The 17,617-nt window shown below is 35.1% G+C and overlaps 1 protein-coding gene and 1 pseudogene across 6 annotated transcripts in view; one reads left to right on the top strand and one right to left on the bottom strand.

Annotated features, from left to right (window-relative positions):
- The window catches only part of Ipk1 (Inositol phosphate kinase 1), a 188,046-nt gene that overhangs the window by 114,488 nt on the left and 55,941 nt on the right, over positions 1-17,617 (bottom strand). The window lies entirely within an intron of this gene.
- LOC143214844 (histone-lysine N-methyltransferase SETMAR pseudogene) lies at positions 2,406-4,111 on the top strand (annotated as a pseudogene).

Genomic DNA, 17,617 nt, shown 5'->3' with positions numbered 1-17,617 from the left:
ATCATTTTTCAATAACTTTGCAAATTTCACATTATTCTTTCACGAACATTGTATTAAATAAGAAAATGTGCTCTTCGGTGCGCAGGTGACGACAAAAATCTTGTTAAACTGTAACAATAATATAAGATGTTGAAGTATGCAGATGAAGATGACTTTGAAGACGATGACGAACAATCGACCCCATACACATTATCTAAGAAAAAATTTGTTGCGTCACAATAACCTGAAGAGATATTTCGGTGGCCTTACTGAAGACCACCCTGTATAATAAGTTCTCGGCTGTGTTAGTCGATTACCGTAAAGCCGTAGAGAAGGCTAACGGTCGTGTATTTCTGTCGATGACATAGCCATGCCAATCGAACCTTCGCAAATAGTAGTTGACGGTAAACACCGCAAAACACGAAGAGTTTTACTATTTGTTGCGGACAGCCATGGAACGGTGGAACAGATTGAAAGAGTGGTTCTTTTGCTCGCAAAACGAGCTGTTTTCCCGTTATCGACATGTAATTATCAGGCCGAGGTTTACATTTATATTTGGTGGTTTATTGACCGATTAAATGCCAAGCGATGAAACAAAACAATTTTTATATTAACATTGATATCGATCATTTATTACTAGATTGCGGATCTTCACGCATTTATGGCGGTAGTATACCTTTGGATTGTTACTAGAAAGGGACTAGAATCTTACTAAATTTTGAGCTGGGTGAGGGCTCATTCGAAAGAGGAAGGTTCACCGCATGGTGCTCTGGTCATCCCATCAGTCAAAAAAGGCATTTAGAGACAGAAAAATACATTGATATCTGCGGGATTTTTTCTCGATTTTTTCCCTACTTTGGACACTCATATTATTAGTTATAAACATAATCTCGTTAACCTTCCTCTTTAGAATAAGCCCTCACTCAGCCCAAAATTTGCTCGTACAAGGACATTAAGCGAAAAATCGCAAACCCATGTTTCGACCCAAAATCTAGTAAGATTCTAGTCCCTTTCTAGTTACAATCCAAAGGTATACTATGTACCGCCTTATGGCTTTTGAAAATGTTTAAAAAATGGTAGAAGATACAATTCGACAGAATTTAGTACAATTTTTTTATTTATTTCGTATCTACAAAGACTACTAACACTGAAAAATAGATTCTATTTTATTACACTACCTGGAAAGTCGTCTACAAAAATTGCAAATTGCATAACCATTCTCAGTCTATTTATTACTATTAATTTAGAAAAGAGACGATAAGTCCTATCAAAAATATGTTTTTTGTGCCCATACGTTTTTATAAACAGAGATAATATAATTAACAACTTTAAATTTATATCTAGACAGTGGATTTTATACATTTATGACAAAAATGAGTAGATACAATATAAAACAGTAAAAACATTAGAATAATTGAAGAATACGTTTATATTATTTTCAACGTATTAAACATATAAAAATAAACAGAATAAATTTGTATCCCATTCCAGGTTATTGCAAGTCAGGTAGAAAATGTTTATTTTGCGTAAAGATTCGCTGTCTATTTATATCAAATAACAAATGCTAAAATTTTATGAATCCTTTGCACTCCGAATTGTTTTTCCATTTTATTGCCAACTCCGTACTATCTGAATTGTTTTATTTGAAATGTACTTCAGAACATGATTCTTTATTTGAAATATTCAGAACATGATTTTAAGAACTTTATAAGCATCAGATTTATTTTCTGACTTCGTGAAAATCGATTTTTTGAAATTTTAGTGCTGAAAGCTTCAAACGAAGATTTCTCTATGAAATATTCATTTAGAGTAGAATCGAGTAGAATCGACTAAGCCAATAAAAAAATTAATCAAATTATAATCACAAGTTACAGAGATATTTAAATACCTACATTCAAATGTAGCATATTTTGACTGATGGTAGGACATACGTATTTGTTCATTTCCGAAAATATGTTGTAAAATAAATTGAGATTCATAATAAGAATTTCTCTAGATTTAAATTTCTCGAGAAATTCTATAATTTCTCGAGAAATGAGAAATAACCAATTATAAAATTTCTCGAGAAGGAACACTAGCTCCACTGTAGTAATCGAATGCGACGCGGAGAGTCGCAGTTGTCGGCACAGTTCAATGGCCCGTGGGTCCTCACAATGTAACGCCAATATAAAATCTTTTTTATTATTACATATCTTTTTATGAAACTTTTACGAATATATTAGGTTGGGGAAAAAGTTTCTTCGCATTCTCTAACTCTGTTAAGGTAATATTAATTGGATCTGGCATTACTTGAGTGCGTCTGATAGGTAGCATATCAGAGAGTAATTACAAACAAGAAATTGTGATATTCGTTTATTTAGTCAAAAGTTATTACGTTTTGGAAGCGAGTGAAAACAAAGAAGAAATTCGATACATTTTGAAATTTTATTACAAAAAAGGGAAAGAATGCGACCCAAGCTGCTAAAAAGATTTGTAAAGTTTATGGACGTGATAGAGTATCAGTACGCGTGGCACAAAGTTGGTTCAAGCGTTTTGAATCTGGAAATTTTGATGTGAAAGATACACTTCGTTCTGGTCGACCCGTCACTGAAAAAGTCGATGAAATCATGCAAACAGTTGAGCAAGACCGGCACATTAGCAGTCGTGACATCGGTAAGGAACTAAACATCGACCACAAAACAGTTCTAACCCGTTTAAAGAAGGCTGAATACAAAAAACAGCTCGATGTTTGGATGCCACACGAGTTAACCTTGAAAAATTTAATGAATCGAATTTCCATTTGCGAGTCGTTGCTAACACGAAACAAAATCGAACCTTTTTTGAAACGGCTCATTACAGGCGATGAAAAATGGATCACGTACGATAATAATGTACGAAAAAGATCGTGGTCGAAGCGAGGCGAAGCTCCGCAAACCGTGGCAAAGTCAGGATTGACATCAAGAAAGGAGATTTGGTGGGATCATAAAGGAATCATTCACTACGAGCTGCTGCCATCCGGTCAAACGATTGATTCTAACCTCTACAGGCAACACAACTGGAAAGATTGCGTCAAGCAATCGAGAGAAAGCGACCAGAATTGATAAACAGGAGAGGCGTCGTCTTCCATCACGATAATGTCAGACCCCACACACCTTTGGCGACCCGTCAAAAATTAAGAGAGCTTGGCTGGGAAGTTTTGATACACCCACCGTCTAGTCCTGATATTGCACCAACAGACTACCATTTGTTTCGGTCTCTACAGAACTCTCTCTTAATGGCGTGGAGTTGACTTTAAAAAAGAGGCCTGCGAAAATTACGAGTCACAGTTCTTCGCCCAGAAATCATACAAGTTCTACAGTGACGGGATCATGGTTTTACCTAAAAAATGGCAAAAGGTGGTCGATCAAAACTGCACATACTTGATTTATCAAACTTCGTTTGAAATATGGAAAAAGCTTGATTCATTTCTGCATTAAAATACGAAGAAACTTTTTCCCCAACCCAATATTTGTGGCATTTTTCTGATTAAAATAAGACCAAACACGATATAATTAACTTCCCGATTTTATAGGGAAGTTATTGTAATGACCCCGAAAATCGAAAATCGATTTTTTAACAGATCTTCACGTTTCATGATCATTGGAGTCATTTTAGACTATTTTCAGCAAAATGTTCGTGTGTGTGTGTGTGTGTGTGTGTGTGTGTGTGTGTGTGTGTGCATATGTATGACCGTTTCTATGTTATCAAATTTTTCGTTAACGTTTTCTGAAAAAGTAACAACGCGATCAGAATGGTGAATGATGCAATCGATGTGCCCGGCTGTAACTTAGAGCTGATTAGATTTTGGTCCATTTTGGTCCAGTAGTTTTTTAGTTTTTTTAATTTTTCGAAAGAAGTTCATTCAACAATGCAATTTATACGAGAGAACGGAAAGTTTCCACCGAAGAAACAAACGTAATTAAACAAAAATTTTTTTTTTCATTTTTTTAAATAAAAAAAAAATTTTTCATTTTTAAAATAAAATTTTTTTTTGTACCTTATGCTAATGTTTCCGCTTACAATAATCGAAAATTATCCCAATGCAAGAGTGAGTTGATCATCTCTACTCCCGAGAATACATTTTCAAAGAATATCGATGAAAGTACAAAAAAAACTTTATATTACAATCTTTAAAAAAACAATCAGTTCAAAACGAATTATTAACTGAGATTAAATTGAAAATTAATATAAACTATATGATAATTATTAATAACATTGATGTTGAAAACGGATTGGTTAATGGAGCACACACATGCGGAATATTAAAATTTATTACTTTTCAAGAAAATACTAAAATTCTGTCTATATTGTGGTTAGATTTTCAATTGGCCAGAGTAGGAGTGAAAGTTGCCTACGATGTTGGTTTAATGCGACGCCATATAGCAAATATTTTGATAAGTAGAAAACTATTGAATTTCCCTGAAAACGTATAATCTTATTAAAACGTACTAAAAATAATGATAATAATATACTGCAACTAACGAATCGGGAACTTCTTTGTGTGGCTCTTGGAGAGTTACACACCAAATAAAAAACATTAATAGCTGCAGGCCCTACTAGCCATTCGTACCACTAACCCTCTCGCAAGAGCAGTGCTACCCGCGAGAGAGCAACAATAACCCTCTAGTTTCAACTGTAATTGACGATGAACGTTTCGGGCGCTAGGAAGGACAGCGTATGGGAAAGAAAGAGACGCGGAGAGTCGCAGTCCGTCTTCTCTACGTTCGGCTCGGCCTTTATTTACTGTAACGAGAAAGTAGATTCACACACACACACTTGCAAAAAAAGCGACCATGAAGTGTCCTTCGTCAGATAACAAGGCTACAATTGCTGACCTAACCGGAGACCTCAAAATTCAAGCAAGAATGTCCACTAACGTCCTAATCAAAGAGCAAACTCTAGTTAAAGGTTCGAACTACTTTTAAGACCTAAACCATATACACTTCCGCTGAAAAGTATGTTGACACTTAACGTTGAAATTTGTGTACTATTCGATTGTTATTAGACGATATTTATTGTTCACAGAGCTGGTTAAAATAGAATTTGAAATGATAAACAGTTAAAGTACCACGGAAAATGTTTAGAAACGTGTTTAAAAGAAGGTTTGTATAATTACAGTGAAAAAGTGATTTTTAAGAATTTTTTTTAGAACAACTACAATTGCTTATATGTAGACTGCGAATCTTTAATTGAAATAAAAATTGTCTGCGTCGATTTCAAGAAATAGAAACGAAATAGAATCCTCCCTTTATTATTTTAATAGATGAGAAATCATATATTGACATCTTCAATTTTTAAAATTTTCCTACAATTTTGAATTTCATCTACTCAATTTTCCTATAAATGTAATTTCTTATAAAAATGTATATTGACCAGAAAAAATATATTAAAAACAAACTTTTTAAAAACCACGCTTATATTAAAATGCACTAAAAAGGAGAAAATAATTTTTTTATTCATTAGTGACTATATGTATGTAAATAAAAGCGTGGAGCGCCCACGAAGATTACGTCAATATAATTTAGCGCTCCACGCTTTTATTTATAGTCTCTAATGCCTAAAAAAATTATTTTCTCCTTTTTGGTGCATTTTAATATAAGCATGGTTTTTAAAAAGTTTTTTTAATATATTTTTTTTTAAATTCTCAGTGTAGGCACACATTAAAAAGTTGTAAAATGTGTTTATTATTTCAACTTTTAGTATTTTCTATACAATTCCGATCAATTGTAATTTTTGAAAAAATTTCTTTTTAATCGACTTCGAAAAAAGAGGAGGTTACTCAATTCGATCTGTATGTGCCTTTTTCGCTTTTTTTCTATGTATGTTCACCGATTACGAAGTTATGGATGGACCAATCGGAACGAAATCTTTTGCATCTTGTAGACTATGTTCCCGGGATGGTCCCGCGCAAAAAAATTTTACATTTTTTTATTAATTACGATTTTATTTGCGAAAATGTAGGGTGGTGATGCCGTTGTGAACTCCGCTGAATGTTAGATATTAGGAACAGTAACGACGCGACGACGTCATTACCGTTATCGATTGCGGCTTTCAGATATTTATAAATTACGATTTGGAATGTGACCGCTGACAGAGATAAAAAGTGTGAAATAAAAAAAATTTTATAAAAAAACATTAAACCGACTTCGGAAAAACGCACTAAAAAGTATAAAATAATTTCCATTTAATTTATGTGAATACACATGAACTTAAATACAATACAATCTTTTCAGAGACGGCGCAAAAATTAAATATTTTCCAAATGACAGATGTTGCTGATTACACTGTCCAACACCAAATTTGTTTTCAATATACTGTTGAGTCCTTCTTATAGAGTTTTTTGGGCTGATTCCGGATCTGTCCTTAATTTTTCTCCTATACGCACAGTTTTTGAAAAACATGGCTTTGAAAAAACATATTTTTCAACTTTAAACAGATATTGTGATGTTATTATAAAAGATATTGAATTGTTCTTTACAGCAAAAGATTCCTTAGACTTTCCCGAATGCAGCGATATCAAATATTAATACATTATGATTGTTTAAACATGTTTAAACAATGATTAAAGACGGAGAGACGCCACTTTTGCACCAATTTTTGCGGATATTTTCGAATTTATCTCAAAAAATAAGGGTCCAGCAAAAAATTGAACTATACCACGCGAAAGAGCAGACTTTTATCTTGAGAAACCCCCCTTTGAAGTTTGCATGGTCGACGTTCTTTTCGAACCAGAAAGCAAAATATCTTCGCCCGACATGAGTTGTCACCAGTGGCGCTCACCACCAGAACGGTCGTTCGCCGCTCCGTATCCCGTCGCTGCGCCGCGCCGTATCCCGTCCCGAGCGCCACTGGCGGAAAACTCATGTCGGGCGAAGATATTTTGCTTTCTGGTTCGAAAAAAACGTCGACCATGCAAACTTCACAGGGGGTTTTTCAAGATAAAAGTCTGCTCTATCGCGTGGTATAGTTCGATTTTCCGCTGGACCCTAATTTTTTGAGATAAATTGAAAAATATCCTCAAAAATTGGTGCAAAAGTGGCGTCTCTCCGTCTTTAATCATGGTTTAAACATGTTTAAACAATCATAATGTATTAATATTGGATATCATTGTAGTCGGGAAAGTCTACAGAATTTTTTGCTGTAAAGAACAATTCAATATCTTTTATAATAACATCACAATATTTGTTTAAAGTTGAAAAATATGTTTTTTTTCAAAGCCATGTTTTTCAAAAACTGTGCGTATAGGAGAAAAATTAAAGACAGATTCAGAATCAGCGCAAAAAACTCTATCAGAAGGACCAACAGTATATTGAAATCATAAAAAAAGTTGAAATTTGTTGGACAGTGTTATGATTTCATTGGAATATGGTGGGCTTGGAAATCAGTAGGTGGGAAGAGAAGATACAATAATATGTGAAAGCATATAGAAGAAATTAAGGATTTTCGTAATTTCCAGTGTAGAAAATTTTCAATTTTGCGCCGCCTCCGAAAAGATTGTATTGTATTTAAGTTCGTGTGTATTCACATAAATTAAATGGAGATTATTTTATACTTTTTAGTGCGTTTTTTCGAAGTCGGTTTAATTTTTTTTTTTATAAAATTTTTTTTATTTCACACTTTTTCACATCTTGTAGTAAACTAATTCCCCTAGCCTCCTCAAAATGTTCAAATCATGTATAGTCCAACTTTTAGAAAGTTATCGTTTTTTGAGAGCGTCCGAATATTAATGAGAGTCACTGTAAATAGCTCGTGAATATCGATGCATTTGCAACACAGAGAAATCTTGAAGAAAAGAATATAGAATTTTATTTAATATCAGCCTTGGTAAATTTGTGAAACTACGATTCAAGGGAAGATATTATCATTTGTTTCAAGAATTCCATATGGCCTTAGAGACTCCACTTCACCACGTGAGAGTTAACACAAGAATAATGTTTAATGGATCAACATTCATACCATTTTTTTAGCCTGATTTACCACACACCTCTCCGAAGTCGTTGATACTGATTCAGCATTCAAATATGTAAACGAATACAGGAGAAAGGTCATAGGCTGCGAATAAACTTTTGTCACCGGTTGTATGTTCTTACAACACGCTTTGTAAATCAAGAGTTTACACTCTCAATCCATTCATAACATTATGTGCGTGCTGTAATTCGTTTTATTATACTTATAATAAAAGTGCAGTTATGTTGTATTTCACGAAGCAGATGTCATTAATAAAACAATTCTTTAAAACACATTGTGAGCAAAATACGTTTTTCATTTTTTACAAGCAGGATTTCCACTTTAAAAATCTGAAACCAATTGCAAAGTATGTGTTTGAGTTCTTGACATGCGTCAGATTTTTTTCAGAATTTCTAAACATCATTAACTAGGGAAAATAGGCCAAAAATTGATTTCTCGATTTTACCCCATAACTACCCTTCGGATCGAGATACAGGGTTGAAACTTTGCACAGTATGTTTTTTCTTGGTGCTCTATCGAATGACCCATCGTCGATATAATTCGGTTCAAGGGCATTTTTGATTACCTTATCCGGCTATAATGATCCATCGCTATATGAAATATCAGATATTAATTAGTTGAATAATATTTCTGAACAGATTTCAGCATTCTCTTATGCCCATAATGCTCTTGTATAGTTTATACTTTTATACACCCAGCGTAAGACAATGTTCGCAATGCACTTTTCTAAAGGTACATACATCTTCGGCGCAACTTCTTCAAGAAGCACGGAAAAATATCAAATTAGAAATATTCTAAACACTAATTGCCAGGATGCCCTGAACATGTCAGGCTGTTAATAAAAATAAAGGCGGTATTTAATGAAAGAGCAATTTGAAGAAAAATACGCATTCCTTGATAAAAAAAATAATACAAAAAATCTGAAACATACTACTGGTAAGTTTTTTTGACAAGTTAATCTTCCTTGGTTGTTCTAAGAGCATTCAGTTCTTCTTATAAACCTTCCGTTTCTCTGCGCGAAACGGAATTTACGCCGCGATTCCAAAATTTGGCCGGTAGTGTATATGTATGTATATGTATACAGAAATTTCAAATTAATTGGAAATTGGAAATCATTGTATGATAGCCAGTTCCTGTGGCCTCTGTAACGGTAACGGTAAACAAATTTCGAAACACAGAACACATAGAAAGCTGAAATTTGGTACACAAGTAGCCCAAAGGGCTAATTATTTCGTCGGTACATTCCCGTCAATACAGGGTGAGTAGTCCGAAGAAACGGAACACCCAAATATCTCCGTTACTTTTCGTTATACAAAAAAACTTCTTAGGACAAAGTTACACTGTTTGAAGGACCACATGTAACGGTGTAAGGAAAAACATTTTCGAGGTCATTTTTTTACGAGATTTCAAGATCATCGATATTTTTTAAATGGAATGAGGTATTTTTTAATACATCAATCGATGCAGCTGGACATTCGTTACAAAAAAGTACTAACCCATGTATGTCGAAAAGTTAGCAGTTCAGGAGATATTTCAATTTAAATAACTCTAAAACGTCATTACTGTCGTACTAAGACGTTAGCGTTTACTTGCTAGTGTAAATTGAAGAGTTAAAATTGAAATTTAAAAATTGACGTTGAAAAGGAAGAATAGAAATTGAAGTTGAAATGGGAGAGTTAAAATTGAAGTTGAAATTAAAGTTGAAATGGAAAAATTGAAATTGAGGATGAAGTTGAATAGTTGATATTGAAATTGGAGTTGAAATGGAAAAATTGATGTTGAAATTGAAATATTGAAATTGAAGAGTTGAAAATGAACTTGAAGAGTTGATATTGAAATTGAAGTTGAAATTGAAAAATTTATATTGAAATTGATGTTAGCGTTTACTTACTTGTGTAACGTCTTATGTTAGTACGACAGTAATAGCGTTTTATAGTTATTTAAATTGAAAGATCTTCTGAACTACTAACTTTTCGACATACACGGGTTAGTACTTTTTTATAACGAATGTCCAGCTGCATCGATTGATGTATTAAAAAATACCTCATTCCATATAAAAAAATATCAATGACCTTGCAATCTTGTAAAAAAAATGACCTTGAAAATGTTTTCCCTTACACCGTTACATATGGCCCTTCAAACAGTGTAACTTTGTCCTAAGAAGTTTTTTTGTACAACGAAAAGTAACGGAGATATTTAGGTGTTCTGTTTCTTCGGACTCACCCTGCATAGCTGCCTCAGGGATCTGGCCGCTCTGCTACCCAATAGCAGATACGTTACTCTCTTCTCGCGCATGCGCAAGGAAAGGTGTACACAAACGAAGCTCTGCACCAGGGGGGGTAAGTTGCCGTGTTAAAAATGTGACCAGTATTTTAGCGCCGCCTATGAACCGGGGGCGAACTAATGACAGTATATACATATAGATAAAAAGCGGTAGACGGTTGGAAAAAACTGTTTACCCCAACAGGATTCGAACCTCGGTCTACCGCTTGGTAGTCCAACTCTTTAGCCCAGGCATGCACAGGTGGACGATTTGGGAGCAGGAGCAATCGACCCTGCTCCTGAGCAGGGTCGGAGCAGTGATCTTGCTCGGACGTATGGAAGGGGAACCCACCAATTGTAAACGGAGCACGAGAGAAGACGAGAAGAAGAGCGTATGAGAGTGGGGGCGGCGTCTACGTTGTTGTAGTCTGACCACTCCGGCGCGCTCTCCACTTCCCCACGCCCCTCCCACTCGTCTTCTCTCGTGCTCTGTTTACAAGTCACGCTTAGTGGGTTCCCCTTCTATACGTCCGATCTGCTCTGAGAGCATACGGGGAGCAACTTGGGAGTACGGGAGCTGCTCTGAGAGCAAAGAGCTGTGCATGCCTGTTTTAGCCGATTGGCCCACCGTCGATCTTATAAAACCATCGAAAATTTTGGTATATGTATCGCAAAGAATGACTCTCGTATAGCTTCTGGGCGATAGGCATACGCACGCAAAAACTGCAGCGACACCAACGCCGCCTGTATTCCGGGCGCGCAACATAGTGGTTGAAATATTTCCATTACAGCTTACACCCCCTGCTCTGCACTGACTGTCAATGAGCTCCTTCGGTGCGAAATGGGTCAGTGGAGTGGGAACACGTAGTGGAGTAGGGAGCCCTGGCGCGCGGAGTGGGGACCGCTGAACGCGATGACGTACTACCGAGCGTCGCGCGACGAGGTGTGGCGGTTAATATTAAAATTTTTTTCTCCTGAACGCAGTTTTTTTAATTTGTTCACAGTTCTGAGCTATGTTTAAAGTTTCAAGTCTCTAGCTCATCGAGAAGTGGTTTATAATTCGATTACAAGATTTGACGTATACAACAACAACAACGACAACTGGGCAAGCTAATATAAGCGTGTTAATAAAATATTTATGGCTCGTAAAACTGTTTGATTTTACTGAAAAATCTCTGCTAACTAACATTTCAAAAAGAGATAAAAAGATTTTTACTACGATTTTGGCTTAGGGTGCCAATCATTGTACAGTTCACCTTATATCATTTACGTTAATATTCATAAAAATCTATCCCTTTTTTCACGCCACACCTGCAATAAATTTTTATGTTTTCACGTAAGTAATTATTTGAACCTCCCGTGGTGTTGTGAAACACACAAGCGTTTTGCAAAAGGATGAGCGTGACTTATTTCAAGGCGACGATAATACGCAACAAAGTACACATAAGTGATGGAAGGATGACATGAAAAATATTGACTCGGAGCTGTAGGATAAAAAGGCGCATTTATGTAGCGATAGACTGTAATGTTATCGGGAGGTGTTAAATATTAATATACCGATAACAATTTTCCTCGTCTCGCATGCAATATGCAAATGTAGCGGATCTTATTGTCGACGTGTTGAAGTTGAAAACCGACGTTTCATCAGGATTAAAATTGCGGGTTTTATTAACATTTATTTCCACATTCATATGCAAACACAGTGCAAACACAGACGCAGTTCAATCAAATACTGTATTGAAGTTTCAAGAAAATATGTATATTACTAATCTTACGAATGTATACATACTGTACATAGTATATGTACAAACATACAGTGAACCACGAAAGTATTTGACCGCACTTTAAAACAGTATAACTTTTTTATAATTATAGCAAACGAATTGATTTTTTGTAAGCAATTAGAAGCATTGGTTTACTAAATGATATACAAAACAGATTTCCCAAAAATTACAATTTACAAGATTGCGTGCAAAAATAAAAAAAGCATTCTTTAAACCTTTTTTACTTGGGCCCCTAATGAAAATTTAAAATATATGTTTGTAGATCTACGTTAATTATATTATACACATGCTGAAAATGTTATCAAAATCGATTAACATACCCAAGAGCTACAAACGGTTAAATGTGGTGAAAATCATAGTTTTTCGAGACTTTTGGTGAGTTTCTGCTTAAAATCCACAGATTTTTAAATGTTTGTAAGATGAAATTTTCGATGAAATTTCCAGCATGTGTATACCTAACATACATCTACAAAACGCATATTTTAAATTTTCATTACGGACTCTAATAAACCGTGCCTATTTTACTTTCTCATGTAATTCTTAACAATTGCAATGTTTTCAAAATCTTTTTTGCATGACGTTTGGTGAATCAATTCTTCTAATTGCTCAAAAAAGTCAGGCCGTTTGGTACAATTATAAAAAAGTTAGTCTATTTTAAAGTGCGTTCAGATATTGGGTTGGAACGAAAGATCGTAGCGTTTGTAAATTAAAATTGAAAGCTAAAATTCAGATACTTATCCATAGATTTATTCAATAACATATTTTCCATTCTGTTCTATTTAATTCTTGCTATTTTCGAGATAATTTTTCGTGCTATTGAATAAACATATGAATAAATACCTTCATTTTATCTTCGATTCTTAAGGGTGCCGATCGGTTTTCGAGCGAGAGTGTGGTGGCACACTCACACACCGCTAGACACATATACAGTGACTCCCACTAATATTCGGACACTCTTAAAAACACCATAAATTTTTTTAATATGGGAATATACGACCTGAAATTTTTGGAGAAGTTAGAACAATTAGTTTGCTACACAACGTGATAAAAATGTTTGAAGAAAACTGCAAGTTGTCGAAATTGCAGAGAAAATACTAAAAGTTGTATTTTTCAACTTTTTTATGTGGGCTTATATGGAAAATTTACAGAACACATGTCGTAGATCAGTATCAATTAAACATATTCTGAAAATTTCATCAAAATTGGTCGACGTTGTAATGAGCTACAAACGTTTAAAGTTTAAAGATGGTAAAAATTCCAGTTTTTCACGATTTTCGGCCTGTAACTGATTTCTATGAAACTTTCACAGTGCATATAATTGACACAAATCTACAAAACGTATTTTTTAAAATTTCAGTATAGACCCGCATAAAAAAGTTTTAAAATGCAACTTTTAGTATTTTCTCTACAATTCCGACCAAATGCAATTTTTGAAAAAGTTTCTTTTCACGTCCTGTAGTAAACTAATTGCTCTAGCTTCCCAAAGAAGTTGAAATCGCATAGTCCAAAATTTAAAAATTTATGGTGTTTTTAAGTGTGTCCGAATATTAGTGGGAGTCACTGTACGTACACAGAATTGCAAGAGTTCGGCATTTAACAAACCACGTCTCGCTAATGCGCATGTGGGGCCCCTACGTAGTCACGATCGCTAGATAAAAGATGAATATAGCGGGTACGTATCCCAATTTGGCTTACTTTTGCGTTTTCGAGGCGTAATTTGCATTATTTGGCAGAATGTGGCGGAGCCGCGAGAAGCATTGGGCGGCGCGACAGTGCTGCTACTGTCAAGAGACATACATTTTCTTAAATATCGAGAGATGTAGGGGTCTTATAGAAAAAGTTGGAGGCCACCCCGCTGGCAGGGACACATACAATGTCAATGCAACGTTTATTATGTTAAACCATACGTTTTTAAACACACAGTTTGTTAAATACAGAAATACAAAAACGAGGGTTCTGTGACACGATACACTTCCGGTTCGAGCGCTGATGTCTGTTTCTCGCATTCAATCACTGCGAGTCGTCGGTCACTGTAATCGGTGGAAATCGGTAAAACAGAGGACGAGAAAAAACATAAATTTCAAATATTTAAAAAAGTGGAGTTAATCGATTTGGCCTGTGTACGGCTCAATCCTTAATCTGTCGACACTGCGTTCAACTGAACAAAGAAAACTACATTGAGGACACACGCAACTGAAAAGTCTGTGCCATTCAATCCGTCGTCGCGTCGCTCCGTGCCGTTTTGTTCCTTCCCGGCAGAGTCGTCGCAAACAATCTGAAATTCTCGCGGCGTTTTTTTGTCTGTGGACGTGGACTGATCTCGAGGACGAAATACGTGACTAGAGTCGATGATGAAGAGTACGTAAAAGATGAGGTGAACGTCACCGAAAGTGGGCAGGGTATTGTAATAAGATCGAGCCGCGAGGCGTGGCTGTAACTCAAGAAGAATGATGAAAACGAATCAGTTCCTATACGGGGTCTACCGAACGAAACGGTTTCTATGCAAGATCTACTTAGGATTCGACGAATACAAAAAATATTTCCGGCGAATGTAACTCCTGGAAATCCGGGAAAGACACGCGAGCAGGAAGGATGGCAGCGGACGCGAGTACGTAATAATATTACTTATGAAGGAAATACGAATCGTAGCGGGACGAGACAGTAGTCGAATAACAATTCCTCTATAGGTTCTTTCAAACGAGTGGGACATTTCACGTGTTTAGAGAAAAAACATTTCTTCCCTGGAACGACCGTTATGTTGGCGAAAGTATGTACTTAGGCACTCTTTCACTGTGGCATGTTCTTTATTCAAGAGAGCACGGAAATTTTTAACTATATGTATAGTGACTAGACTGCGGATCTGTATGCATTTATAGAAAAATTGAGTAGATGGAATTCAAAATTGTTGGAAAAGTTTTTAAATTGAAGGTGTCAATATACATATAGTTACGAGAGAGGATAACTGATCGCACACACTTTAAATCAGAATAACTTTTTTAATTTAATAATCTTCAATTTCTCTGTAAGGCTAGATGAATTAGTTTAGTAAATGACGTCTAAAAAATATGTTGAAAAAATGCATTTGGTCGAAATTGTGAAAAACAATAGTAAACTCACTAAATAGTAAACTGGATCTTTTTTAGCTGGGCCAATAACGAAAATTTACAAGATGTGTTTGATCAACTCGTATAAATTATATACGCTCTGAAAATTTCATTGAAATTGGCTAATTTAATTAAAAGTGGTAAAAAGGCCGGAATTCATGAAAAATTGCAATTTTTACCACTTTTGATCGTTTATAACTAGTAAACCAGTTAACCAATTTCAATGAAATTTTCAGAACGTATAAAATTTATACGAGTTGGCTAACCACATCTTTTAAATTTTTGTTATTGGCCCAGCTAAAAAAGTTATAGAAATCAATTTTTACTATTGTTTTTCACAATTCCGACCAAATTCATTTTTTCAACATATTTTTTAGACGTCATTCACTGAACTAATTCTTCTAGCCTTACAGAGAAATTGAAGTCGTTTGGTCCATCCATAAAAAAGTTATTCTGATATAAAATGTGTGTAATCAATTATGCTCCTAATTGTATGTACAATCCTCAAAAGAATTAAGGGATCACTTGTGCGAACCCGAAAAATTGGTCCCACTTTACGTGATCATAACTCCGTCAAAAATTGCCGTATCATAATCGTTAAACAATGGTTTGAAAGCCAGAAACCTCTAGTTTCAGATGCTCTGTTTCAAATTGTTGCTATGTTGGTTTTTTAGAAAGTTATAGCGAGATGAAGACAACATTGACGCGGTTAACAAAAATTTAGTGTAACTTTGGAACATCACACGGGGAGCAACAAATTTTTTTGATAAATCGCGTTAATATCATTTGGAAGGGCTATCTTTCCTGTCTAAATTGTGTGGTTGTTGAATATCGTGCGATCTTTTTTATTCGAGTTATTCAACATTGAGGTAAATATGGGCTTTTTAACTTTAACTGGCTCCAGTAAGCGAAAAAATTATCGTAGAATCTTGTGCAAAAAAGCGATACAAAGAGCGATTTCTTGCAAAATCCTGAGGTCGTAGACAAATTTTGAGATCAGATTTGAAATCAGCGTGAAAAAATCTACGAGAAATGATATACAGCATGTTTAAAAAAAATTTTTTCTGCGCGTGGTACTGGAGAAACTACATTTTCTTGAAATTCTACATGTTTATCGAATTTTCTCCACGTTAAAAAACGTTCGTACCATAATCGCCCTATTTTTCCCGTATTCTGTCAACTTTCAGCTTTAATTTTGAAAAAAATTTCATCGCTCTACCTCATTTCTATCGAAAGTTCTTTGATTTTGAATCGAGTTTGGTCCAAATTTCCCACTGTGGGCTGGCGCTGTACGCGGCGCGCTAATTTCTGCGAAACACTAACTTCAAACACAGCTGCCATAGGTAAAAAATTGTCGCAGCGAGTTCATGGGGTACGCAATCGAATCGGCAGTATCTCTGCTCGGATCTGACGTTCGGATCATGGTACATATAAAGGAAAAATGGAAATTGTGCATTTTTTAAACATATTTTCAGAAACAACACCTGGTATATCGAAATGTTAATGAAATTGAAAAAAACAAAAGGAGTGTCTTGAAGAGAAAGAAACGCTCTTTGTATCGCTTTTTTGCACAAGATTCTACGATAATTTTTTCGCTTACTGGAGCCAGTTAAAGTTAAAAAGCCCATATTTACCTGAATGTTGAATAACTCGAATAAAAAAGATCGCACGATATTCAACAACCACACAATTTAGACAGGAAAGATAGCCCTTCCAAATGATATTAACGCGATTTATCAAAAAAATTTGTTGCTCCCCGTGTGATGTTCCAAAGTTACACTAAATTTTTGTTAACCGCGTCAATGTTGTCTTCATCTCGCTATAACTTTCTAAAAAACCAACATAGCAACAATTTGAAACAGAGCATCTGAAACTAGAGGTTTCTGGCTTTCAAACCATTGTTTAACGATTATGATACGGCAATTTTTGACGGAGTTATGATCACGTAAAGTGGGACCAATTTTTCGGGTTCGCACAAGTGATCCCTTAATTCTTTTGAGGGTTGTATCTCGTCAACTATTTTAGGACATATGAAGGTCAACACTTTTATACTCAGAATTTGATATTCTATCGATCTATGGTATAAGAAATAGGACATTGCATTAAAAAAATTCAAGGTGACCTTGAAATGTCCTCCACCACTCCACCCACAAGAAAACAATGAATACTACGCAATGTAGCCCGTCATACCAAACAACTTTTGTAGGAACACTTTTTTGATAACGACTACGTCTTCCGAGATATCCTGCTGATCTCATTTCAGCAGGATATCCTGTATATGTATTGAATTATGTATATTTCGAAAATTTCTCTATGTTTAAAATGAGAAATTAAAATTTTTTAAAATGTTCCCATGTGTGATTTAATTATTTATTTTGTTTGGAAAGCACTTTCTTGCTATTTCGTAAAGCTTTGACATATTTTCTAAGTGAGACTTTTTTTATGCGGTCCCTCTCCACCGCATAAAAAAAATGTTCTTTAATACGTTGTGAAAGATTATTT

This window comes from Lasioglossum baleicum, chromosome 13 (genome assembly GCF_051020765.1).
Source record: "Lasioglossum baleicum chromosome 13, iyLasBale1, whole genome shotgun sequence".
NCBI classification, from domain to species: domain Eukaryota; kingdom Metazoa; phylum Arthropoda; class Insecta; order Hymenoptera; family Halictidae; genus Lasioglossum; species Lasioglossum baleicum.
This window is presented reverse-complemented; position numbering and strand designations above follow the sequence as displayed.